The following is a 26473-nucleotide window of genomic DNA, read 5'->3' on the forward strand; positions in this document are numbered from 1 at the left end:
GTGTCCTGATCACAGCCCTGACCTGACGGATGCTGCTGTCTTAGAGCTACGGGACTGCCAGAGCTGCCTCTAGTAGTAATGGCAAAGTGAAGATAAGGTGGTCCTGGCATTCCTTCCCCTTGGCATCCAAAAAGCCCAGCTGCAGGATAGACTCACACCTGTAAACTGCCAAATGCCTTAGTCAATGTTGAGGAATGAGAGTTGAAGTTTGCTGAAGAGGAATCATCAGAGAAGAGGGAAAGTTTGCCACAAAAATAATAATTTGGGAGACTGGTTCTGTGTTTTGCTTTGTTCCCATATGGAATTCTCATCAAAACGTATGCTTTGTTGCTGCTGTATTTCAGACTTTTTTTCTTTTTGGGAACAGTGTGTGTTGTCTCCCAACTGAGCTGTTTATATTCACCTCAGCTTGCATAGCAGCTGCATGGCAACATGCTGCAAGTTGCCAATAAACACAACTGGAAGCCGATGAGACAAGAGCATCTTTGAAGATTCAGGCACAGTGTTCTCCTTGGGATGATATGTCATGAGAGATTCAAAGCTCGCTGTGTATCCAGATGCTGGTGCTAATACAGACACTTCATGCACCACAGATGCTAGATTAGTAAGGTCACCTCCTGATGCAGGAACCTCAAGGCTGCTCAGTTTTTAGAGCAAGATGAAGAGCACAATCAAGACCATTTGATTTATGTACCCTCTCTAAGCATCATTGCTAGGGAGAGCTTCCAAAATTACTCAGGTTTTTGTTTAAGTGCTGCCTGGTTTGACTGCACATATTATATGTAAGGGCACCCATTCATTTCACGTATGTAATTGGATCTCCATCTCAGACCTTCCTCTCCCCAGTTCTCCCTCCAGTCTCCAAGTAATCACATGAAGCCCCATAAAAACTGATGGCATTATATGCAAGTTGGATTTGATCTCAGCTGGATATCTCACTGTGCTGGATATCAGCACTGACCCTTTGCAGACTGATAACTGTGTTTATTATGTTCACTCTTGGCTGGGAAAATGAATACGGAAGTAAATATATAAATACATAAATACACAAATAAACAAACAAATAAATATATAAATAAACATCTCCCCTCAGAATATACCTCAGCACTCCACAACAGTTATGGACTAATCATACATTGGTTCAGCATGTAGGACAATTAAATATTTATTGGAAAGGCAATTACTGCTTTTTAAGCCTCACACACAAGTGTGTGGCACATTAATGCCACAAGCAAGTTCATTGGATATGGTAAAGACATGTTGTCCCGCCAAAGAACTCTGGCCACTGAGAAACGTACCTAGCTGTGGAAAGCCTGTGCAAAGCTGTGATGGCCATGGGATGGGACTTGCCATGGTAGCATTGGGATTGGATCTGCTTCATGAAAATGGGATGATCTTAACATGAAGTTACACTGCAATGATTGCAGTCAGTGGCATAAGTTCAACAAGCCTTCATCAGGACATGCCTGGTGGCCTCTGCAGGGCTGCTGAGATGTTTGGTCTGCAAAAAGCCCGTCAGCTGCCCAGAGTGGTTGGAGTGCCCGGAGCAGCCTGCAAAAGGCAGAGCTGGCATCCGCACTGGCAGGGCCTCGCTCTGTTCTGGACGTAATCCCAAACTTCTGATCAGAGGGACTCCTGGTCACAAGTGGGTAAATATTTCCTGAAAGAATAGGGGATTGGCTTTGAATTGTCTTTGCATAAAATGTTTATATTTTCCCATCTAAAAAGGAAAAAAAAAAAAAAAACAAACCATAAAAACAAGTAGATTCTGGGGATCTTCCAATGTCAAAACAAAAAATAATGTTGCTTTGACTTGATTGAAGACAAATGTCCTCTAGATTTCCCTTCTTTTTTTCAAAAATTGGAATGTGTTTAGTGTTTTCAGTTTTATAGTTTATTACTACCTATTAAATCAGCATTTTCAACAAAAAGATATGTCAAAACACTCCATTGTTATGAAAGAAAACTATCTGAAAAATAGACCATTGCTCCAAAAGGAGTAGATTCTATCTGGACTCTCCACCATCCCACACATGGGAAGAACGAGAAATACTGCTGCGGTTTTCAGATTAGAAACATAGACACGACATAGTGTGACACAGAGACACGAACTCTCAAAGATCGTCACATTAGCATTGAAGACCCATGCAGACGGATTTGCTTGACTCCAAGAAGAGGTCGTGAGTCACCCAGCTGTTTCTCCTCTAGAAGGAGGAGGGAACTCAAAACAAGACAGCACAACTGCAGACATTCAGACTTGGCCAGGCCCAGCACAACTGCATCTCCAAGCTGAGGAGTTCTACTTCTGCTTTGTCTCCTTCAAATCTCACTGACATCGGCCAAGCTTAAGAGGCCAAGTTCTTCACTCTCCTTCACTCTAAGCAACCCCAAGCTAGTCACCGGGATATCATGTGAGATGAAACCATGACCATGGTCACCATCACATATTAAAAGCAGTAACAGCAATGAGCAATTAAATAGGTCATCCTTTAATATTTCCTCTAGCTCAGCATAAGCTCCTTAGACATCACCCCCTTTCCCTCCAGTAACACCCCTGCTTACGTTTTTGCCCTTTCCCAGTATCTCCCCACTACAGACTGCTGGGTCTGTGGATAATGTATGGCACGCTGTGGATCTGTTTCTGCTAAACCAAGACTCTCAGCAACACAAGCCTTTCTCTTGTAAAACATTTTTTCTCTTTCCTGTACTAATTCCTCAGGGTTGTGGAAGAGCGGTGTTCAGCGTGGTTGGTTAATTTTTATTAACACATTCTCTCCTTTTCCCTTTATTGGTTATATATGGGCATGAAGTTGATTAGCCAAGGAAAAAGTAAAGTTACACATCATTCGTCTTCTCTTACATTTCCATTGACCAATCCTTTCAACATTATCCTTTTCCCATTCATTTTCTGTTTGCAGCACACCTTATTTTTAGAGCCATAGTTAGCAAATTGATTTGCTGCTCTTAATCAGCAGTTTCCATTTACAGCCTGGGAAGTGGGATTAACACAGCATACTTGCTATTTCATCTGTCAGTGATACCTCACGCTAAATAACTTTTACATTTGGTATGTTTTGCTGATTGAGTTTGCCTTCTGGAAGAAGAACAAACTATGCGAAAGCGCAGCCTACGCATCGGGCTCTGGGCCAAGTCTCTAGCGTAGGCACAGATTACAGGTCTTTCCAGCAACATCGACGGGGTGTGTAAAATTCCAGGGAAGACAAAATACCTCTGTTCAAAGTCACAATGCAATGGTGATAATCACATTACCCCCTAAATTTACACTGCCTTCAACCCTCACCCCTCTATCAGACTTTAAATGCCATGAAACTCGATCAGAGGGTCTGGTTATCTAATGTTAGTGCTCCAAAAAGACAGGAGAGGAATTTTTTTTTTCCAAAGCATCACTGAAGAGTGTTTGAATGAATTAGGAGATAATCTGTTAATTCATCAGATAGTTCAGGCATAATGCACACAAATGACAGAGTAAGAAACATTGCTGTTTTTCTATTAATGGTTTCACATAATGCTGCCTTCCCTCCTGAGAGCTGATTAAAATGTAATTTAAATTGCTCCTGTCTTGGAGCTTCATTGTCTATTATCCTGAACTGAGTCAGAGGCTCCCTATTGAGAGGATGTTTAACAGCAGAACATTAACTGATCTCCCCACTTTTATTTTGTTGCAGCAAGATTCTCCATCTTTCTCAGCTGATCTTGTTCATTATAAAAAGATGATGAGCACAAGTGACAGTACCAAAAGAGATGAGGCAGCCAGTAACTGATAGGCATTTTATTTTCCTTTATTCGGCAAAACCCACCACCAGCTCCTGTTACCGTCTTTTTCAGGGGACCAAAAATGCAACAAGAGAGAATATGATCTATTGCTGTTGTTGCAACTCTTTTGCCTAAATTAAGTAAATCAGAATTGACATACATTAACTTCAAACAGGAATAAAACAGAGTCAGAACTCTCTGGTTCGCTACATACTGTTTAATCACTGGCAACTATTTCTAAAAAAACAATTATTGTTTTAAAATAATTAATTTGGAAGAGAGAGCTATTTGCCACATACTCTGATTTATGTTTAAAGACTTTTTTCCTTACCTTACCGAAAATAAGAATGATCTGGCAACTAAACACATTACTAAGCAGGCTGGGTAAAACTAACACTTTCTCTTTGTTATCTCAGTGCAATCCCCCCCATCCAAGCCACCAAAAAAACGTCACTTTGATCTCTCTTACTTTACACTAATTCAGTATCAAAGTCGATCATAACACTCCAATAGAAAACAGCAAACAAAACTCCGTAACAGAAGTCAGTGAGATTTGTTATATGTCTGTTTTCTTTAGTCCTTGAGCATGGTACAAAGTCAGAAATTTTTCGGTCTTTCATCCTATTGTAGAGTATTTCCACAGACATTTGGCACTGCAACTCAATTAAAAGGAGTAATTCTGTAATAATTTTCTACCACACAGCACTGATGCTTATCTCCAATCTAACATTTCCAATTTTGCTCAGTATTAGAGTGCTTCACAGAAGAGCCATGAAAAATCTCATTTCACTTCTATCCCCCTGTACAGTTAGCACTTTTTCACTTGCACTGGGCAGCATGGAAAATTTTAAATGTTTCTTTCAGAAATGCTGTGAAATCTTACCATCTCAGAGAAACATACATCTTAAATTGTGAATCTGACTTAGAGACTTTCTAAGTTCCTTGGAAAACAGCACGCAAGGAATAAATAAAGCTGTGTCTGTACTAGTTAATTAAGCAACACTCAGGAAGATCCCCAGGTCCTGAGTTGCAGTTGTCCATATTATCCAAAAACAAAAGGGCTCCCAAGTGTAGGACTGGTGCTGCTCCAGTGGGGCCACCAAACTGCTGCCAAGCACAGTGGGGACCCAGCCACCCTCTTCTGCAAGTTGGGAGAGCTTCCCAGCCTAGAGGTGTCAGTAAACCCCAGCAGCCCACGGTTTTGTGCCAGTTGGCATCAGCTCTCAGGATTGTTCTCAGGCATGCTTTATTTACTAGAGTAGATACTAGCACAAATAGTTTGAAGTACTCACCAGAGACATGGAGTAAGATTAAGACCAGCTGGAACCACTTCCAGAGGTGCAATGTTAAACATATGCTGAGTGGGAGCAAGGCTGGGGAAAAGAGGATCTGCCTGAATGATTTGTTTCATGTATTTTTATACAGCTTGAGAATACGCAAAAGACTATGCTTGCTGATTTGTATCACAAAAAAATAACTGTGAACTGGACACTCTGGGTTTTATGGTACTTAAACATAATATCACTGGGAAGTATTTTAGTGTAGCAGTTTTGCTGTAAGCTTGAAACGTATTTCCTGATTAGGAGGGGATGCTATATTCCCAATAGCTAAATCAGATGCATACAAAAAAATATTTTTGGAGAAGTCGTGCCTGATCTGTAAGCCATTATGTATGAGAGAAAGCTTATAGAAGCAAAGATGGGAGAGGTAATCAGACAGCCAGAAGCACTGAAACAAATCTGTGTAAGGGTAGAGTTGTGTTTATCACAGAGCTAGTAGAAATCTGTTAAGTAGATTAAGTAGAAATATGCAGTCAGACAAAGATAAATTATCTCATTTGGCATGGGATTAAATCTAAATTGTGGTTCAAAACATAGAATGATGAAAAAATCAGAATCGCTGCAAAGGAAGTTGAAAGAACTCAGCATTTCACCACAATGAAAGGAATTTTTTTTTTCCTGCTCCTTCAAGAACCATAATGTAGCATTTCCATTTTAATCTCCCAATTTCAAACCACTTGCTTTGAACCTCTGTATTCTACACTCAAAGTAGGATTTTATTTAATTATTTCAAGCATTTACCAAGTTAGCCTAACTGCATTTCCAATCACACTTACAAGGATTTGAAGAACTGCATCAAGAGGGATTTTGAAAATTTCATGATTTGGTTCTTCTGACCAAGTCTTCTGAAGTAATTACACCTGACAACAGGGGACTTGAAATCTGATAGCGCATGAAAACTGAGAAATAAGCAAATCAATATAAAAAGAAACATCAGCTAAATGGATAAGTTTTTCTCACTTGCTGGTAATTATGATTTTAACCTGGGCAGGATGACTTTTGAATTAGGTATCCAGTGTCAGTAAGAGGGTCACATCCATTCATTAGATCTCTTTCCAACCCTGTTCCGAAGGAAAAATTCTCATCTTCATTTCGCCTTGTGCATATATACACAGTAAATCTTAAAGCAGCAGTGGTTTTGCTAGGGAATGATAATGTGTTTGGTGTGGTCATGAAGCTTGAGACTGTGACTGGCTTGGAATCACCTGTCTCAGCCAGAAATGCTGACTAGGAGTGGAGATAATGCACAGCCCAACCCAACTCAGAGCACTCGAGGACACTAGAAGCAAGTGCCAGCATCAACATCAGCAAACAGTGTGGTGCAAGAGGTGCAGGGCTCTGGAGTGGAGCAGGAGGTACAGAGGACCCAATGTCTACACTGTGTGTGTTTGGGGAGGCTACTCCTGATTAGCTCTAGCATCCTTCAGGAGCTGGAGTATGTCAGGGTGCTTCCAGGGTGCTGACTCCAGCCTAGTTTCATCCATGGGAATCAAATTGGTGTAAACAGAGAAAGCTCACTAATCTGAACCAAAGTATAATAAGTGGGGATGGGTCGGAGATTCACTTCAAAAATATCATGCTAATCTGAACTAAAATGCTGACCTAACCGAGACTGATGGTCTAAATGAGAGCTAGTTGGTGAAATCCAGAGCGCACTTCAGCAGTGTGACAGGACATGAATTACATACACTACTTTGAGGCCACACCAAGGGCAGCCACTTATGCTTTGGGCACCCAAGAAATCAAGAAACTGATGATGCTACTTGTTTACAGTTAGATTTTATAGGTAAGTTAACAGACAAAGGAAAAGATACTGAGTCAGACGTGAAAATTTTCACAGAAACTATCAGCTCTGTGTTCTGTGTGGGAAGGCGCAAGCAGTAACACTTTGTAATTTCTGACATCTTCCCATCTAAACATCTCAGCAGAATCGGTGCCTCTTCATGCACAAGATCTGGGATGAAAAATTACCTGAAAGCAGACGGCATTCATACTTAATGTTTATACATCGCTGTACGTACAAATTTCAAACTGCTTTGCATAGTTTCAGGCATGCAGCTCTCACTGAGTTCAAATGAGTTGCACATGACTAAACCACCATGAGCTGCTTTAAAAATAACCCCCCGGGGTCTTAAGCAATAACTCATTGTTTAAGTGTTGATTATTATTTTTTCTCTACTGAGATTAATTAAGGTCTTTAAGGAGCACAAGACAAAAGAAGAAAGAGGGCAGGCTTATCAGATTAATTTTTCGATGTATGTATGGCTAATTTTCAATTGTGGCTGCAATACACTGAAAGGAGAATTCAGCACATACACGTGCAGGCACACGTCTGATCACGGACCTTAAGGTATCAATCTGGGTAATACCACTGGTTAGCTGACAGAGAAATTCGAGTTGAGAAACCATCGAGACTTCCATAACGACAGACACAGCCACTTGCATGAAAACCACTAAAAATCAACATTAGGCAGCCAGATGCTAGAAAACACTTTGAAAGTGTGAATGTGTTTATGCTTTACCAGAAATATATTCAGGGAGCTAAAAACTATCTCTTGTTATCTACAGATGTGGTTCCCTTACTGTATAAGTGTAACTATTCCTGCATTTATACAGTCCTCAAAAGACACTCAGCCCTTTGAAGGCAATGAAGTAGCCCCTGGTGAAAATGAGTTTGACACCCCTACTTCAAGGGATGAAGTGCACTAAATAAAATAAAATAAAATAAAATGAGAGAGCAAAACTACTTCCTCCTTTAATGTAACATAAACAGAGGCAGGTCCGAATTACAGTACTCCGCTGGCCATAACAACCATGTTGTTTTAGTCCAGCTAAGGTTCTGCTTATAGAATTATATTCCAGGACTGTAAACTGGCCCCAGAAAAACACATTTTAAGCAAACCTGCAGGTTAGAAATCAGAATCTAACTAACCATTTGTCCTCCTGTGAGGCTGATTTACGTGAGATTGATTTAAAATGCAAAATAATATATGAACTGCACTAGCAGTTTAAAGGTTTATAAAATATCCTAAGCGCTCAGTACTCAGACAGCTACTTTAGATTTCTGCCACGGATTAACTCACAAGCAGTCCAAACTCATCTTTCCATTAACCCATCTTGATTAGCAAGATCCCGAATACTGTACAAGGGGTGAGCTCCACCTCAGATGTACTCATTTGGATTCAGAGGCTAAAGTGCCCCAATTGCCATTGTATTTTGTGACCTTTTAAATGGCTTCACTACTCTGATGTATGGGTTAGATGGGGAGGAAAACCTTCAGTCACATCAGCTTAAGAGCTAACCATCATGATCTATGTTTATTGATGTGGTGCATACTCTCACAGAAGCCATCATGGTCCCAGACAGACTTTGAAGGGCTGGATCTCCTTCCTCTGCCTTAGATGCAAATGATCATGACACAGGATTGTTAAGTAATGAGAAAGCCCTCCAAGTACCCAACAGAGGGGGAGAAAAAAAAAAAAATCCTATTGAAATGTAATGCCTGCTTACAGAGGCATTCAATTAATCAGTTCCTGTGCACCTGAGGTAAAATTAAATATTGTCCCAGCAGGGTAGCCAGTAATTTGTTGAGTAATAATTACAGCTCCCAAACAGGACACAGCAGGAATACTGTTTATCCATCAGTGTGCTACTGTTTGTACATGACCACTGGACAAATTGTCTTGGGCAGATGAAAAAATACTCAGGAACAAAAACTTCAAAATTACTCCAGTGCTCTGATGCTAACAAACACCAAGACCTACAGCAGAGCTACCTTCAACCATATAAAAGTCCATGACATATGAGAATATTTTGATATGGCCTTTACCAGGACACAGTGCTAAACAGATCATTATTTGGAGCCAATATTTCCACTTTATCTAATGATATAGCATGGTTTACATGAAGAAAATACAGTTGGCAGCTGTTAACAATTCATGAAACAGACACACATATTCAGAGGCACTCCAGGTTGTTCAGACAAGCAAAACTGACATTGGTTACCACAAATAACAAACAAAAACTTGTCATTATAGTTTTGATATGAAAAATTGTTTGGCGTTTCTTTTGCTTTATTTTGGTGGGGTTTGTTTGTTTGTTTTTTCAAGAAGCCAAGGTAACACTGAGTAACAAATGGTGGGACCTGTCCCCATGGCAGACCTTTCAGCTTGCTGTTCAGAATTACAGTGGGCAGGGAACTGTGTATTACTGCTGCATGTGAGCTCCCCACCATGAAGGTCAAGAGGGGAACTCCTTTCACAAAGATGACAAAAATGACTCCTTCAGAATACACTAATATAAGGGAGGTCTTGAAGAAGCAGACAGATATTGGGATTCTAGACAGCTGGTCTCCTGTTTAGTTAGATTTTTGTGCATGTCTGTGTTCTCAACAGTTCTGCCAAGGGATTTGGCTCCTCTCAGATGGTTATCTTCCTGTAAGTCAAAGTCTGATTTTCAAATACTGACGTCCACTCAGGGAAATTCAGGTGTACACCACAGACATATGAATCACAGCCATGACTCTAACCATTGACAGGTGGCAAGGCTCAAGCTTCGTTGCAAAGCAACTAAATACTACATTTGTGGGACAGCTGCAGATTAGTTTCAAACACATGACTATTGGACTAAAGAGAAAAATGAATCATTCAACGTGGGCACTATTATTGTTGTTGCTTATTTTGAGAGACAAATGGGCTAGCTCATATTTACTCAAAGCCAGCATTTCAGGCTATTTGCAAATTTAGGCAGAGACAAAGCCTATTATACAGACACTGTAGTCAGTTTTTATCTCAGTTGTAGATGCATCACCCCAGTGACTGACTCTCCAGCCTACATCTAAAAAGGAGCTGTGGAGCAGTATAGCAGAGGCTAGATCAGCACATGTCTTCTGTAAGAACCACTCTCCTCACTGGCTTCCTAAAGGTACCATGTAGCAGACAGGCTCAGGAGACCCTTGATAGCTGCTGGTTTTTAATTCGTGATGAACAGCGGATCCATGCTGAGGTCTCTTGGCTGAGGGCTCTGGCTCCCAGGAGGAGCTGGGCACCTTGGTGGTTGCTGGAGGCATTTGGCTCCAAACCAGCACAAACCGATTGCACAAAGCTGCAGCGTCACACCGCGTCTGGGGTGAGATACTGCTCCTGAGCTGATCTCGCTCCTATGAAATGAGCTGTCTCACAGCCTCTGGTAACTTGAGAATCAAAGAGGGATGAAAGCTGGAAATAGCTGCATCTCCCAGAGGTGATATCTTGTTGAGGTGAGAAAAAGAGAGGGTTTGGTGAGAGCAGTGAGCCAGGAAACCTTTTGGGAAAATCCAGCTAGCAAAATCCCCACACGTGTGTGTTTGTTGGAAAGCATCTGCCCTCTGCATGGGCTAGCGATGAGGTTGCAAGTAGGGTCAGTGTGCCAACTGCGGATGCTTCAAAACATCCCACAACAGAGCAGGAGATCAGTCACCTAAAGGCTTGTCCACAGTGGGGTGTCCTGTGACACTGAGGCCATGTTCTTGAGCTCTTCCCAGAATTTTTGAGACTAGAGAGTTTCTTGGAAACCTAACCTGAGGCCTCAAAGGAAAATTTTTGTGGGTGAGGGTAAATGCAGCAGGTGTTGAATTTGCTCACTGAAATGCATGATAAAGTCATATATAAAGAAACAGCCTGCTCAGAAATGGATGTTCTGGGATCTTGTTTGGACAAAATCGCACAACCCTGTCCTTTGTCAGGCACCACCTGGCCCTTTCACACTTCCCACTAAAAACAAAATAAGAAAGAAATGACCTGACAGTGGAGAGAAAAATGCAATTAGTTTGCAGCTGGTTTAGAAAGGACAGTCATTCTACATGGTGTATCTGCTTAACGTATCAGGAATGAAGAACTGACACAGCATGGGATGGAGGGCATCTACCCACACCTGACTCCTATTCAGACAGCATTTTGATATAAATCTGTGCATTAGTCCCACTGATGCCAAGGAGACGGAAATAGATATTTAAAGTATATTGCTATAGAACAGACTTTTTGCTGAGGATGAAATTAATTTTAAAAATGCCAAAATGCATGTTAGGCATCCCCCAAAATAGCCTTTTTTTCAGCTCAACCAGTAGCTGGCAGAGTCTTCTCTTTCCAGGGCTCTGAAGGATTATGGCCTATAATATGACAACAATAGCAGAACTTTTTCAGCTGATATAGATGACTTTGCAGCAGGCATCAGCAGTAACATTTACTTTCACCAGAGATGAAAGTGGCTTAATAAACTGTGTTTGTGTCAGTGCTGCATGATGCTTGTGTACAGCATCACCATCCGGAGAACAACAGGCCGCATGGGAACTGGTGACCCAGGCAGCAGAATTACGGTTATGCTGAAGGAGCAGGGCTACATTCTTCAAGCAGAGGTTATACCTCTCCAATCATTTCTATGTTTCAGTTCAGTTAGCTGTCGACTGTAAAAACGTCACCTCTTGGGCTTATGATTCGTTGACACAATTACCAAGTAACATGATAACCTGTTCTCTTTTTTAATTATATAGCAAATACTCCACTAAATATGCTGAAGCAGAAGTATAGATGTATGAATCAGGAATAGATATGATCAGAGCACTGTGCTGAGCCCCAAAATTATCAATACCTTATGTTTTCTGGCAGGAAAAAAGTATGAAAGACATTAAAAATAATTAAAGTTGTTAAGGTTTTTACAAGGATAAATTGCAGAGATGAAGATTTAAGGCTTGGAGAAGACATGCACAGAAGGGATTGTGAGACAGTTCTGCACACTAATAATCAGAAAAGGTAAATCTAACACATCTACACATCTAGAATAGCAAGACGTGAAAACTGGGAAGCTGTAGAAATAAAACTAACACTATTCTGAACAGAAGAGGACAGGAATGGGGTGGTGACCACAACTAGTCTGTGTTATTCTTGTAGAAAGAGGTATTTAATAAGACTCAAACAAGAGATAATCTAGCTCTACTTGGGGAAAAACAAACAAACAAACAAAACCAACTGCACACTGCTAATCTAAATAGCTTAAAATGGAATAGGAATAATAAACTCTTTTATTTCAGGACAAAAGTCAGTCATTCAGCAAAGCTAACCCAGCAGTTGTTCCCTATGGAACCTCCTACACTCTGTTCTGCATTGTCTAGTATATTGGCCATTCTTGGGAAGACAGTATCAGATTAGATATACCCAGCTTTGCATGTTACATGTGCCCAGCTGGATGAGCTGGTACTTTCCTAGAGTATAAGAGCTCCTCTCTCACTTAAAAAAAACCCAATGAACTAAGCACAATCAGCTTCTAATCATGCAGTTTTCAAAGTGTCCATTAAAACTAATGAATTTAAGCAGTGGGGGAAAAATGCAACCAGGATGGATTTGCTAAGCTTAATGGTTTGAGGGCAGTATATCAAACATGACTTGACTCTTTTCATTCAATACAACATATTTGTTAATAAGGAACAATCATTAAATGTTCTTCAAATAAAACACCTGAGAGCCTCACATGAGATAAGAAAACAACAGGAATTTGCCAAGAGGGGATGCACCTTTCTTTGTTATTAGAACAACAACTGCTAATGCCGTGATTTAGACTCAAAGGACTCATAACATTGTTTCCTTATTCTGTCGCATATATTTAGTTGAAAATCCTGTCTTAGGCATTCCCAGCTAAAGGAGATCCAAAATAAATACAACATTGAATGTTTCAGTAAAAACAAGGATCACAGTATATCTTCCGTGTAAGTAAAAAAACAAAATTCCAAACAATTCCTATCCCATCATTTCAGAGAGGTTAATGACATTTCAAACTTAAAAAAACCTCAAAAACCTGAAAGATGTCTCCACTTCATCAAACAGCTTCATTCCTAATCCATGGGGAAAATGTTGTGTTGCTCACAATGTCTGTCCTTCATTTTTTTTTTAAGAACTTGATATATATTTATGTATATTTATATTTTATCAGAACAGTATACAAACTTGAAAACTCCCTGACTCAGAAGTAAGTTCTCTTTCTTCGTAATATATAAGAACTATATATACGTATTTAGAAAGCAAGCAAGCAAGCAAGCAAGAATCCTTTTCTGTGCTTCTGTATGCAGGGACTTTTAAGTGAAAGTCTGCAGATAAATCTCCAGCTAAAAATTAAATTACCAGCTGTCCACAGCAGGGACAGTCTGTAACTCCTCTATTATCTCATCTGGTCACACCAGCTAAGTATGGTTTGGTCTAGTGAATTCTAAGGTGACAGACCTTTAAAAAATTGTAGGGTTTGGGTACTGCTGACAGTTTTATTTGTTATTTGTTGGGTGGCACACTTCCCTCTCTATCAATACAGAGCATGATTTTTAGATGTTGCTAGGGATGCTATTTTTTCAGATGAAACAGAAGGCAGGATAATAAATACTATTTGCAAGGGTGAGCCAAGGATTTTCTTTCAGTTTCCATCACTGATAATAATTAACCATTTATCTTTGTTTGAAATTTAGGAATTTTTCTTTCCATATCTGCTTGTGCTCTAAGTCCCTCCAGATGAAGGTACTGTTATGACAGAAAACTAAAATTTTTGGAGCTGCTGCATTGTTCCAAAGACAGAGAAAATCCTGTCGGAAGTGCAGATATCTGTTTTTTGAGTAGTTCTGGATAGGGGGAGCAAGACAAGAAATGTACTTGTTCTTCCCCATAATGCAGGGTGAAATATTTACCATAATATAAAACTTTCAACATGATCATAACTCCTAGGGAGCATGTAGAAGGAAATCAGTCTGTAGGCACTTCCAGTGCCACAGATTGTACTGAATGTCATGAGAAGCATTCAGCAAACTACAGGATTTTTGGAAAAGATGGACCCAATTTCAATTTACACTGCTTTGAAATTGGGTCCATTTTTTCAAAACACCCTGTAATGTAAACCCAGGGGTTTTTCCCTCTCCTTAGTGCTATATAAGTCGGACCATTCAGCAGTGCCTATAAATATCGAATCAACAAAATCAAACTGATACATGCGTGATGCCACAGTCTATAACTTCTTGATTAGTTTCTGGGCTCTTAGGAGTCAGCATGTGGAGCACAGGGCTCTCTAGGGACAGCAGACCATGCTGCTTTCATTTTATGCTGATTTGCACCACACCACCATTTTTTTTACACATAGAGTTGCACCTGCACTGTTTTCACATAACGTGATGACTGCATCATTTCACAGGTAGGGCTGGTAAAGCAGACCTTGGCAATGCGATGGCAATGGGTTCCACTGAGCTCCTGCTGCCTTGGGTACTGTTCTCTTCCTCCCACTGATAGGTGCCGAGCAGATGGGCAGCACTTCAAAGCCGACTATAACTCCTGCCAAAGCCTGAGTTTTCTCACTAGCTTTTCCTCAGGGACAAAACATCTGTCATAATGCCTTTGCTTAGCTCAGGATGAGGGCTGAATTCAGCAGCCTGTCAGGAGCATTAGGTAGGCACGCCTGCCTGCATATGCACAGGTACAATAGGAGCGTTACGGTTTGTCCCGCTGTATGGCCACATAAGAACAGGAATAATTTAATCCACAGTGACAGCTGATGCGGGTGAGAATTTCAGGACAGCACTTGAAACCCAGGAGCAGCAGCAGCAGCAATCCATCCGAAAGCTCTCCAGCATATGTACTGGAGCACTGGCGATTTGAGTCCAGAGGTGCCATCCCACCCGCCGGTGCACGCTGCTGCTTTGGAAGACTCAGTCTCATCCTTCTCATCCCATCATGACCCACAGAATCTGTTTCTCCTAACATTATAAAATAGGACTAGTTATAGGCTGTGTGAGGAGCAAAGAAGTGCGATTCCTTGGTATAAATGGTGCCAGAGTTAACCCTGCACACCCTTTCTTGGTGGACTCACTAGTCTGCAGAGCACGCAATTTTAAAAATGCCAGGAATCAAATTTCCCTTCTTGTCAGAAAAGAAGCAAAACCTGCACATTTTGGGGCTTTCAGGAGAAAAAAACCACTAACTTGGCACAGATTGTCATTTAACCTACAGGCAAAGCTGCCAAGACCTTGTAATTACAAGTACCTGAATTATACTGCAGGTATTGATCCTCCACAGTGTGGAACAAGAGTGATGTGTTGACCCCACTACTCCTGTTCACAGAACAGCTGGGGTTTGACAATAACAGAGAATCAATGTCTGGATAAACTGTTGGTGTGTTGGTTTTTTTTTTTTCTTTCCCTCCAGTGATAATTCAATTTAGCAGCTATAAAGCAGAAGTTAATTCTTTGTCTGATTGTATTTGGGTTTTCAGAGACTTGCCGCCTTACTGTTTCAGAAAATAGCCCAGTTTAAAATGGTTGGAGAGCTTTGTTCAAAATCACAAACTCCCTCCCATCAGTCTTGAGTGGGCCTCATTGTTACGGATCTCTTCAGGATTTTTCATTTGAAAAAGTATATTTCCATTCCAGTTGTCACGGAAAAGCCAGTCCCTGCTGATGGAAAGGAGAGCTGGTATTACATTGTGGAAAAAATGTCCCTTAAATGTATTCTTCATTACTAATATCAAAAGCTTGATGCTGCCACGTTTACACAAGTCAACCTGGCTGTTTTTAATGGAAATGCTCTTGACAAAGGAGGGAAGAACTGCTACAAATCAAACAAACAGTAAATAATAATTAAAAAAAAAAGGTTCTAAGAATATCACGGTTTCAAATCTAGGCTCACATTCTACAATCTGCTTTGGGTATACTTCAGTTTGGCTCCATGCAGAGCAGTTTGGATGACTGTCATCTTAAATTGGAACTAATTGCTTTGCTATCTGTGCAAGGGAATCCATCCATGTATGATCTCCTGTACCCTTGCCAAATTCCAAAATGAATTTCTTGAAACACCTAGTGAGACTGGAGGTAAAGGTACATGGATGCGATACAGACTACCTATTTCTCTCCATAGAGCTAGCACCTGGTGCCAGGCACCCTGCTCTTGGTTGGCCTGTAAGGAGACACCATAATAATTTTGGCAGACGCACACATGGCATGTTATGCAGCAGTGAATCAGCTAGTGGGAGTTCACAGTCTGAGAATTAAGAGTGCAAGGAAAGAAAATAAACAAACTCCACTGAATACGTGGCTATGAAAGGATAGGAGGAGTCACAGGAATACCTCATTTTTAAAGTTACAACTTAGCTTCATGCCTGTCTGAGATTGACTTAAAATTGATAGTGCTACTCTTACAGAAAAAATAATAAAATCCAACAAACAAAAAAACCCTTCTAAATTTGACCAGCACAATGCATAAGCAGCAGTTCCAGCACTGGAAGTGGTATGTTATGACTCATTACAAACCTGTGTTCACTCTGAATACCAATGCTGACAAATTAAATATCATCATTTTTAGATATTCATCATCTTACCAGCAGGAAGAAGTGCAACATGCTTTTTCACTGGTAGTAGGACAGTAGTAATTATTATATTTATATGAGGTAATATAGTAATCCGTTATTATAAAAGGTTCCTCAAACATACATTTCAAGCTATCTCCAGCTTTGCGTATAGAAGGAAGAAAATGGGAGGTTCACTCCTAATCAGGTTTTAAATTTATATAAAGTGATACTGTCCAAAGTATTGAAAGCCCCAAAAGATATAGTCTATTTACTGAAACTTCTAGCTTTCCCTGGAAAATTTCTGTAATACACACATCTGCACATGAACAACACACCAGGAGCAGAATATGTGAGTGAATGTGAAATAAAGGGAGCTCAAGAGCAAAACCAAAGGTATACTGATGACAAGAAAAGAAGAGATAGGGAAAAAAAAAATACTGGGTTTTCCACGTAATTCTAGCTCTGTGTTACATCACTTGAGTTTCATGTCCTGCATAGCCATGAGGTATTGGGTGAAATAATAATAGACCTTAAATTGTTATTCCATGGTAACTCTTACAGTCAGAGGTGTGATTAAAGAGACCAGTGTATCAGAGCTGGAAAATATGATGTTGAGACATCTGGAGACAACTGGCAGAATTTAAAAATAGACTATATGTCCTAACATATTTTTTTTTCTGTTTCCAGTGTCTGTGATTCTGTGCTAACAAGCACTTTTATAAAATCAGCTTTTAATAGCAGATTATCAAACTAATGAGTATGACTGCACTTGCTCATGTGGCACCTAATACTTTGTAAGCATACGGTTAGAAGAAGCATCCCTTCTCTCACAGTTACAGTACCTGTTAATACATTGTACAATCACATATTACTGCTGTGATAAGTGCGTCCCCAGGAGCCACAGCAGGACAACCCTCCTGAGCTGATAAGCAAACCTGTTTCTCTCTATATATACATGCAGGGTCTTAATCATGCCAGTAACTCTATGTACCTAGGGCACAAAAAACCCCAGTAAGTCTAGGGTTTGGTTTATAAGAGTGATCCTAAAGGGCCAGCATGAAAGCTTGTTTAATTGTTACTCACAAGCCGATATGAACCAGAGGAACAGCGCAGGTCTGAGTCTGTTTTGCAGAGGATGCTCTGGTCAGACTTGAAATATTTCAAGTTCTCAGAAAAGTCAACTGTTGTTTTCTTTAAATATCCTAATTCTGAGGAGCCTCTGGGGCACACTCAGGTTCACACAGAATAAGTGGCTTCTTTCCTACTAAATTAATCAACAAAGTTCTTTTCATCTGAGAGCGCTGGTGAAGGGCAGCTGGCTTCAATTTAAAAAGAAAAGTCACAAGAAGACATTAAGCCACCATGTTACTTACGGCCACCAGCTCTGCTATGTTTACACGTCCCAGTCTCCGCACAGGACATGGGCAAGGCAGGGTGCAGAGATGGGGAAATGATGCAAAAGATGGATAAAGTCTTTCAAGGTTAAACGGGAAATTTAACCAAGGAAGTCGGCAGTGGAAGCAGCTATTCAGAACAACATCTCGGCTCTGATCTGCCGTGCTGGAGCCAAGACATTCCTCCTCGCTAGGCATTACTCAGCGCGATAATGCCACTGGTCACAGTCAGTGAGCTCAGCAAATGTGAGACGCAGGAAGAATCCACACAATGAGAACAAAAGCACATGAAAGACAGGGAAACTGTCAAAAAAAGTACGTGAGGCAGTAAGGAAACCCAATACAGCTGAAAACATCCAACATAAATGAAGAGGATTTGAATCTGTGATTCTTATTATGATAAAAATGTACAAATGTAGAAATCAGAGCAATTTCATCTCTCCCAGGGGAAGTAAAGAAGAGGTACACACAAGCATTCCAGTGGGTGCTCGGTCCACCTGTTGAGTACTCTAAAATTACATTTCTATTCTATTCTATTCTATTCTATTCTATTCTATTCTATTCTATTCTATTCTATTCTATTCTATTCTATTCTATTCTATTCCAATATAATATAATATAATATAATATAATATAATATAAGTTACGTTATGTTATATTCTTGGCCAGCTTCTAATAAAAATTACAAGAGCATGGGCAAATATTTCAGTGCACACTAAAAAGGGAAAGAAATATACCTCTTTCATTGTCCTGTGGCAAGCAATCGTGTCCTATTATGTGCTCAACAGGTGCTACCATTTCACTGTAGTTCATCCACTTTGGTGATAAGTACAAAGCCTTCATTTCTAAACAGAAACTACGTGTTGCTTTTCTCCCTCGTGAAGCCACAGTGATTATGTGGAAAAAGCAGGGCCCTTCTGCCTCCCCTGAAAAGAAGCTCTGTACGTGAACAGAGCACTAATCACCTGCACAGCACCTATCGGCAGGGCTTACACTTACTACACAGTTCTAAGTGAAATAAAAGTCATTTACTCTTTGTTGCTTAGTTTTTCATTTTATAATTCCTAAGACCAGAAAGAGAAATTAACACAGGATCATTTACCCCTAGCTCAGTAAGTCAGACTGGTTGATAAAATGAGGGAAGAACTTGCACTAAAGCACTGGGCCTGACCTCGAGGGTGGAGTTTGGATTTACCAGATCTCACTGCAATCTTGGGAAAGCCAATTCCTACATCGTTTCAGTTTTCCAAGGCTAAAATAATGCTTTTGCTCATCTTTCCTCTATTCAAATTTTGAATGCATTAGGATCCAGGACGGTATCATACATGCATGTATAGGGTTTGGAAAATGAGCCCTTCTGCTTGAACACAACAGGACTATTATCATAATAAGAAATAATAAAGCACAGAAAGAATTCCTCAACTTCTGTGCTCTCGTCCCTGGCCCTTGAGGATGGGCAGCACAACCCTGACAATGTTGTATCTGAGCAGAACTCTTCTGGCTGCAGTTAAGTTCACCCTATTCACCTCAAACAGACCCATTTATCTCTACATATTGATCCCCAGTGGCTCCTGTAAAGGTGAGACATTGTTGAGTCTTTCCATAGCTGAGAGGAAGAAGCTTCCTTTTATTATTCCATTATTGTGGGTGAGACCGCTGATGTGGAGACTGTAGGGCTCCTCAGCACTCAGTACGGTCTGTCACACCAGACATTAGCCTGGTCACTGTACCATGAATGTACAATTACTTTGCTGTATCAAGCCTTTTAAGCTCTTGCTGGCTGAAGCCAAAAAAGGGAGAACGGGGACCCTTCCTATAAATAACTCAGTTCCTTCTGCTATGGAAGAAGAAAGTCAAGAGCTGCAAACAAGCCTGGATTCATTCTCTTTCCATTTTGCATTGTACATAATGTTCTCAGTAGAGATTAATGTCTGCTCGCAATCAGGCATTACTTCATCCAAGAAGGAAGGAGAACAACTCAGCCATCACTCAGAGACATGAAAGCAATCTCAGATCAAATCATCACTCTTCTGCTTTGATCAAGTCATCATCTGAACTAAGTATGGTCAAGTTAAAAAAAAAAAAATGTTTAGAGGCAAAACTTCAAAATTTGGGTCCGTATTCACCAAAAACATACAACAATCAGGAATTACACAGGAAAGACCATTCTACAGGTGTTTCTGCAACACAAGCCAAATCATCCAGGCACAGCTGAAGCTGCAATCTGATGCTCCCAGCTCAGGTGCACTAAGAGACCCCAGGTCCCAGGTGGCCTTCTGGGGGCTGGCAGGGTGGCCGAAGCTGGAATTCCAGCTCTGCTCTGCCACTGGCTCACTGAGAGACTTCAGGTAAAGTTTTTTCCCTGCATAGATTTGGCTTCCCATCTGCGAAACAGGCAGAGACACTATTTATGCACCTGGTTATGTTACCTATTTCTACCTACAACAAGTGTTTACAGTACACCAGGCACAGAAGTAGTTAAGGGCGATTCATTTCTCAATCTCACTAATGAGGTGCGAGCTGTTCGGTTTATCTGCACGAAACATCACCAGAGCCTCAGAAGAAGAAATAATGCACAACATTATTCTTTTCTGATTGTTCATAACTGCGTCTGTGTCTGAATTACCAGAGATGTTTGTGAGGCTATGTTTTTGTTTTTTTTTCCTTTTAGCTGTGGTGAGAGAAGCACATTGTGCCATGGCAAAGGAACCCACAAGACCCCAGCCTCACTACTATTCACAGCTATGCTGAGGGGGCAAAGGTACCTAAAATCATATGGCTGGACATTACTGTGCCCACCATCTGCTCCTCCTGCACCTACAGAGAAGTCAACCAGAGGCATCCATCTGTCACTCCATACAACTTTCCTCCTTGGGCTGTGCACTGCTCGTATGGCCACAAAATTGTTATACTTTAGGGGACCATTTTCCTCTGAAGCATCCTACCCCTGCCAGGTGTCTACTATTGGTCTCTCACATGACAATCAACCAGCTTAGATAGCTGCTTACTATCTAGGACTACTGTAAACAGGCAAAATCTAAAACAATTGCAGCAAGAAAGGGATATAAAAACATTAAAATAATTCAGTAGATCAGTTTTCTCTTTGGAATGGGTGTGGAAGAATCTAAATCACATTTCATGCCAGTATAAATTTAAAGATGATCTACCAAATTACATTTTTTCTCCTCAAAATAATCAGAGCAACCAAGACAAGAATGTGGGAGCCAATCGCACCAGCTGTCTTCTGACAATGCCTAAATGGCTGTACTAGCAAAAGAAAGCAGTTGTCAAGGACCAGAAAACAAATTAAGAGCTACTTGAGGGATTTAAGTTCGAGTATTCATGCGAGTAGCTGCAGGTGAAAAATGACTTGCACAGACCTTCCATATATGCTTCCAATAATGTGGAAAACAGAAGGAACATTGTTAAGAAGGTGTTTTAATGGATACCTACTATAGCTTAAAATTTTGCGAATACATGTTCTACTAAATCAATGGGTTTGCAATACAGTACCCCCATTTTATAACCTGCAGTAAAGCTGTGCCTAGAAGATGAGTTTGATCTGACCATGTCCTAGCTTGAATTAAAACCTGCTTTGTCTTCACTGTTGTCTGAATCTAAACAACTAACCCAGGTTGTGGTTTTTTTGTATAAGAGAAGAATAAAATGATGAGTTCATGGACACTGTAGCTTAGCGAATATATTCAACAACAGGACACTCGACAATTTATCTGTGTGGTGTAAAAACACCAGTCACAGCACATTACTTAACTACTTAGAAGCTTTACAGGCATCAGGGGCAAGAAGCATTCCCAGCAGGATTTTGGTGGAATCAAAAGTTTACTAGGATTACTCGGACCCAAAATGTCAAAATTAACTACTATTTACTCGGACCCAGTACAGTGCTGGTGGGACAAACACGGCTACTGTGAGTAAACACAGTCACCGTGCTCTTTATCTCACTGTACTGCGTATACTGTGTACACTGTATACATGGAAGCTAATTAAAAACAGGGTTTGAAGAATGAACTGTTTTCAACAACATAAACCCTGACAGAAGGACATAAGAAATCCAGACACAGCTCCCATAACCAATTGGTTTATATCTGTCATACTTGTCTGTACCATATCCATATTTTACTAATATGATACATAAAATAAATATATTATATAATAGATAAAAAAGTAATTTATTTCAGTTGAGTTATAATGACTTAAACCAAGCTAAACATGCACTTACTTATTTTTGTGAACTGAAAATATGATTCAGTGAATCAAATAAACTTGAATGGTGTGACCAGAAATATAGGTGGAATATGATCTTTAGACCCTCTTTAAACTTTACTTATAAACTGTTTTTACTTGTTTTTTATGGTAAGGAAACAATTTGGTATCAAGCATCTCATACACTTAAAGATAAAAGTTTGAAAAGAAACCTGGAAGTGTTACTTGGAGCACCAGAGATCCCAGGGTTTCCTTTGGTGACATCTTCGCGTTAAAGAATAAATGCAGCATCTTTCATGCTCCTGCATCCTCTGTTCGCTTGTGTGAAATGTTTCCTAAACAATACTAGAAATTAATCCTCATTTCCAGTGCTTCCACATTCCTATTACAGATACCGTTGCTTTGTTGAGTGACCTGCAATTATCCAGACTCCTTTTTACCAAAGCATGCTAATGATTTCTATCTGTTGTAACAATAATTATTGAAGAAAAGAAGTTTAGAATATTTTTTTGTTTGTTTTTTCTTCTTCTTCTTCCTTGCATATTCTGGATCCTCTATTGAGCTGGATCAGCTTCACTCGTTCAGGCTAAGCATTTGATTTAGTGACTGCCAGCACATATATGGTCACAGAGGAGTGAACAGACATTGTTCTTTGAGGGAAGCATCTTGGGCAGCCACAACTCTACCGAAACTTTGCAGCATTCTCCTCACAGTCTGATTAATTCTTGTTCAAATGCTAGTAAACACAATTAAAGGAATGAAAACTGCAGGTGCTCCATCACTGCCAGCAGTGTTGTAGAGTATTGCAATTCCAACATACATTAAAAACAGCCTAAGGGTGCTTTTAGCATACTGACTTAGAACTAACAAAGCTCCCTAAAAAAAGAGACCCATTAAATCCCCTCCATCAACAAAAACCGGCTGTAGAGAGGAGCCATCACAAATACAATTCAGTTCAAAGCTGAATAAATAGCTAGAAGGCTGCTGACAGGAATACTATAGAAGCATAGCAATGAGACACATATTTCCAAGGTCCCTCCTTTTACTTCATCTCCAAACTGTGCTACAGAGCACTCTTGTGGGGTGAAGACTTGCCATCTGCAGTACAGTTTAGCCTCTGCCTCTCTGTGAGGGCTGTAGGAGATATAGTTAGATAACTCCAGTGTCTCCCCACCAATTACTTGCAAAGTTCTGCAGTATTTTTGCCAAATGTGTCACTGCAACATATTTTCTCCAGGAGGTCACAAAACAGTAGGGTATACAGTTTACACACAGATATCCATCACCTTTATGTTTGCAGAGCACCTAAAGAACAGGTTCTGGGTCATTGCTGGGATCTGTAGAGGCTTTGGGGCTAGAAATAGCAATACTGAAACGTCCCTGTCCTCACCAGAACGCTACTGCAACCGCAAATTCACCGATGACTGTTTCCATAGCATGCTCCTCGCTGATGCTGACAGGCATCTCCTGGAGGCAGCAACCTGAATGAGTTATGGGCAAAGCTCTGCCTCTCCACTTTTCCTGTTGAACAGTCCTGCCATGTTCCTATGACAACCAGCAGTGCCAAGGTCCTCTACAAATGAAAACGGGGTCGAGAAGGGGAAGAAACTACAAGATTGATGCAGTTCATATGCAAACTTGCCCTGGAGGCAATATCCTAAAATCTAGAATGCCTGATGAATGCACCATAGGGTAGTAGATGTGCTTAATGGATGTATGGCAGACTTGTTGAAATTCTCTTATGCTGAATAATGGACAACTGGATTAAGTATTTGGATAAAAATGAATTAATATTTTAAAACACTACAATATGTGGCCAGTTCAGTAACCTGTGAGGTACATAGACAGTCACAAATCTATAACTCTTACAGTATGTTATAAGTAACAAAGCCCCAGACCTGTCATGAAAATACAACTTCAATAGCAGCCAGAAGCACTATGAATTATACCAATGAACCTCCAATGCAGCTACTGATTTTATATAAGAAAATGGCAAAAGAGGTGCTTAAGACAGGTGATTTATGTCTTCATTAAAACACTTGCCCTTCAAACCAAACACTTCAATTCACTGAAATTAACAGGGTCTTAAAATTGGAATATGTATTATAAATTAATGCATTTCTGATCTTATATAATGACAAGTATAATACTATTTGCATCCTACCTTCCCTGCATTAAAAAATACTGCTAGCTGCACTAATACATATTGGTTTTCTCAGAAAAGCAAACTTAAGAATGTAAATCTCTAAAGCTCATTTACCAAAGGCTTCCACAGTATTCTGCCATAACTCGGTCCAGACCTACCAGTTTTGCATTTTCCAAACCTAAGAAGCTCTCAACTCAATGTCTTGTGCATTTCAGGGCTGTCAAAGTGAAATCATCGCAGCTTATAACTTTATAAAGGGAAAATTTTCTCACTGCCAAATTCATGACTGCTTCTTACTCTTGCACAGACACATTGTAGAAAATATGTTTTGCTTTGTCTCGCATGAAAAAGCAGCCCCAGATGACTAGCCTCACAGAACGACTTCATTTTCTTTCTTACTACAGCTTTGACACAGAGGGAACCACACTGATCTGAGCCAAATCTTCCCCTCCCTTGCTGGGTGAGCCACCCTCGCCCGCTCTGCTCTTTTCCTCCTTCAGTGGCAGTTTCCAAAGGGCTCACAGGCAGCTCTGCCAGACTCCTTCCCCTGTGCTTCAGAAGGAGCATCCAAAAAATGCTGCAGTGAGAAATTCTAGGTATGGGTCCTCCTTCAGTGGCTGCAAAGGAGATAATTCTTTTGAGAACTCATCCCTGGCTATAGATGCTGAACAATAAAATTCATGGATCCGCAAGGATGGGCAGAAGTCAAATATCAGCATGGTCATCTGGTGACTCTGGTAAGGAGGAGGTGGATGGCTGAGGAACTGCCTTACACTGCGAAGCAGAGAGGAGAACTCACCCTCACTGATCCTGCGACTGAAAAAACCACAACACCTGAAGAATCATTCCTAGCATGGTTGTCTCTCTACTGCTGACTGAAAAAAAAACCCAAAAAACCCCAAACAAACAAGCAAAAAACAACAAAGCAATAAAAATTAAAAACAAACAAACAAACAAACAAACAAAAAACCAAAAACGCTCTTGGTTCCCCCTCTCTATCTAGTAAAATTTTTTGCTTAGCACAATAAGAAGACTTAGAGGAGACCTCATCACAGCCTACAACTTCCTCACAAGGGAAAGACGAGGGGCACCGAACTCTTCTCTACAGCAACCAATGGCAGAACCCAAGGGAATGCCAGGAAGATGAGCTGGGGAGGTTTAGGTTGGACATTAGGAAAAGGTTCTTCCCCCAGAGGGTGGTGGAGCACTGGAACAGGCTCCCCAGGAAGGTGTCACGGCCCCAAGCCTGACAGTGTTCAAGAAGCATTTGGACAATGCCCTCAGACACATGGTGTGAACTGTGGGGTTGCCGCATGCAGGGACGGGAGTTGGACTCAATAATCCTTGTGTGTCCCTTCCAACTCAGGACATTCTGTGATTCTGCAGAAGAAAAGCCATGTGCTAAATATGAAGCAATGCCTCTTCCATTGCCTTTGTTTAGCTTGCTTTTCTCCCCCTGTCTTTCCTACAAAGCACATCTCATGATGGAAGCTTCCAAAACAAGAAGACAGCACCACAGGCAAAATCAAAACAGGCCATTTTTCCCCTTTGTTTGTTGCTGTTTTGTTTTGCTTTGTTTTTCAGAAGTCTCTCTTATAGAGTTTTCTGTTTCTGGATGCCAGCAGCTCTCGGCAGCAGGAAGGTTGACTGAGCATTGTTATGAAACATCATTTTTAAAAGTCTTTTTATTACTATTTTCCCCAGATTTGTTTCAATAGAAGAAGATTTATTGTGAGTTTTAGAGTTATGTTCAAAGTCCATGAACACGAGGGATGTTGAAACTAGGCAAAAACTTATTGCTTTCAAAAGTAACATTAATAATATATTTGTAGATATTGAGACCTGCTCTACACTAGTTGAGACAGAGTATGGATGTAATGTATTCACAAGGACTGTGGATAAATCACCTAGATAAATTCTTCATGCTATACTGCAATCTCCAAAGCTCTCTGACTGGTAAAAAAAAATCAGCCTTGCTGATCAGTCTATGATCCTTCTCATTATCCTGTTATTCATCTGCCAGTGACACCTGAGGTTGAAACAACCAATATCTTTATACATCTCTCATCACAAAACAACTACTCTTCACAAAAGAAAGTCTTGATTGTTTTTAAAAAACACTAACACAAACTTGCACCTTCCTGTACATCTCTACCCCAAGTACCCATCAGCATAGCAGATCACTCTTTAAATAAAAATATACTTATTTGTGCTTTGGTTCTCATTACAGGAGGGACTATTCAAAGCTTTTCAAT

The 26473-nt window shown here is 40.4% G+C and overlaps 1 protein-coding gene across 3 annotated transcripts in view; it reads right to left on the reverse strand.

Annotated features, from left to right (window-relative positions):
• TMEM108 (transmembrane protein 108) overlaps nucleotides 1-26473 on the reverse strand; it is a 252658-nt gene that overhangs the window by 48576 nt on the left and 177609 nt on the right. The gene's annotated exons all lie outside the window — the stretch shown is intronic.

This window comes from Patagioenas fasciata, chromosome 2 (genome assembly GCF_037038585.1).
Source record: "Patagioenas fasciata isolate bPatFas1 chromosome 2, bPatFas1.hap1, whole genome shotgun sequence".
NCBI lineage: Eukaryota > Metazoa > Chordata > Aves > Columbiformes > Columbidae > Patagioenas > Patagioenas fasciata.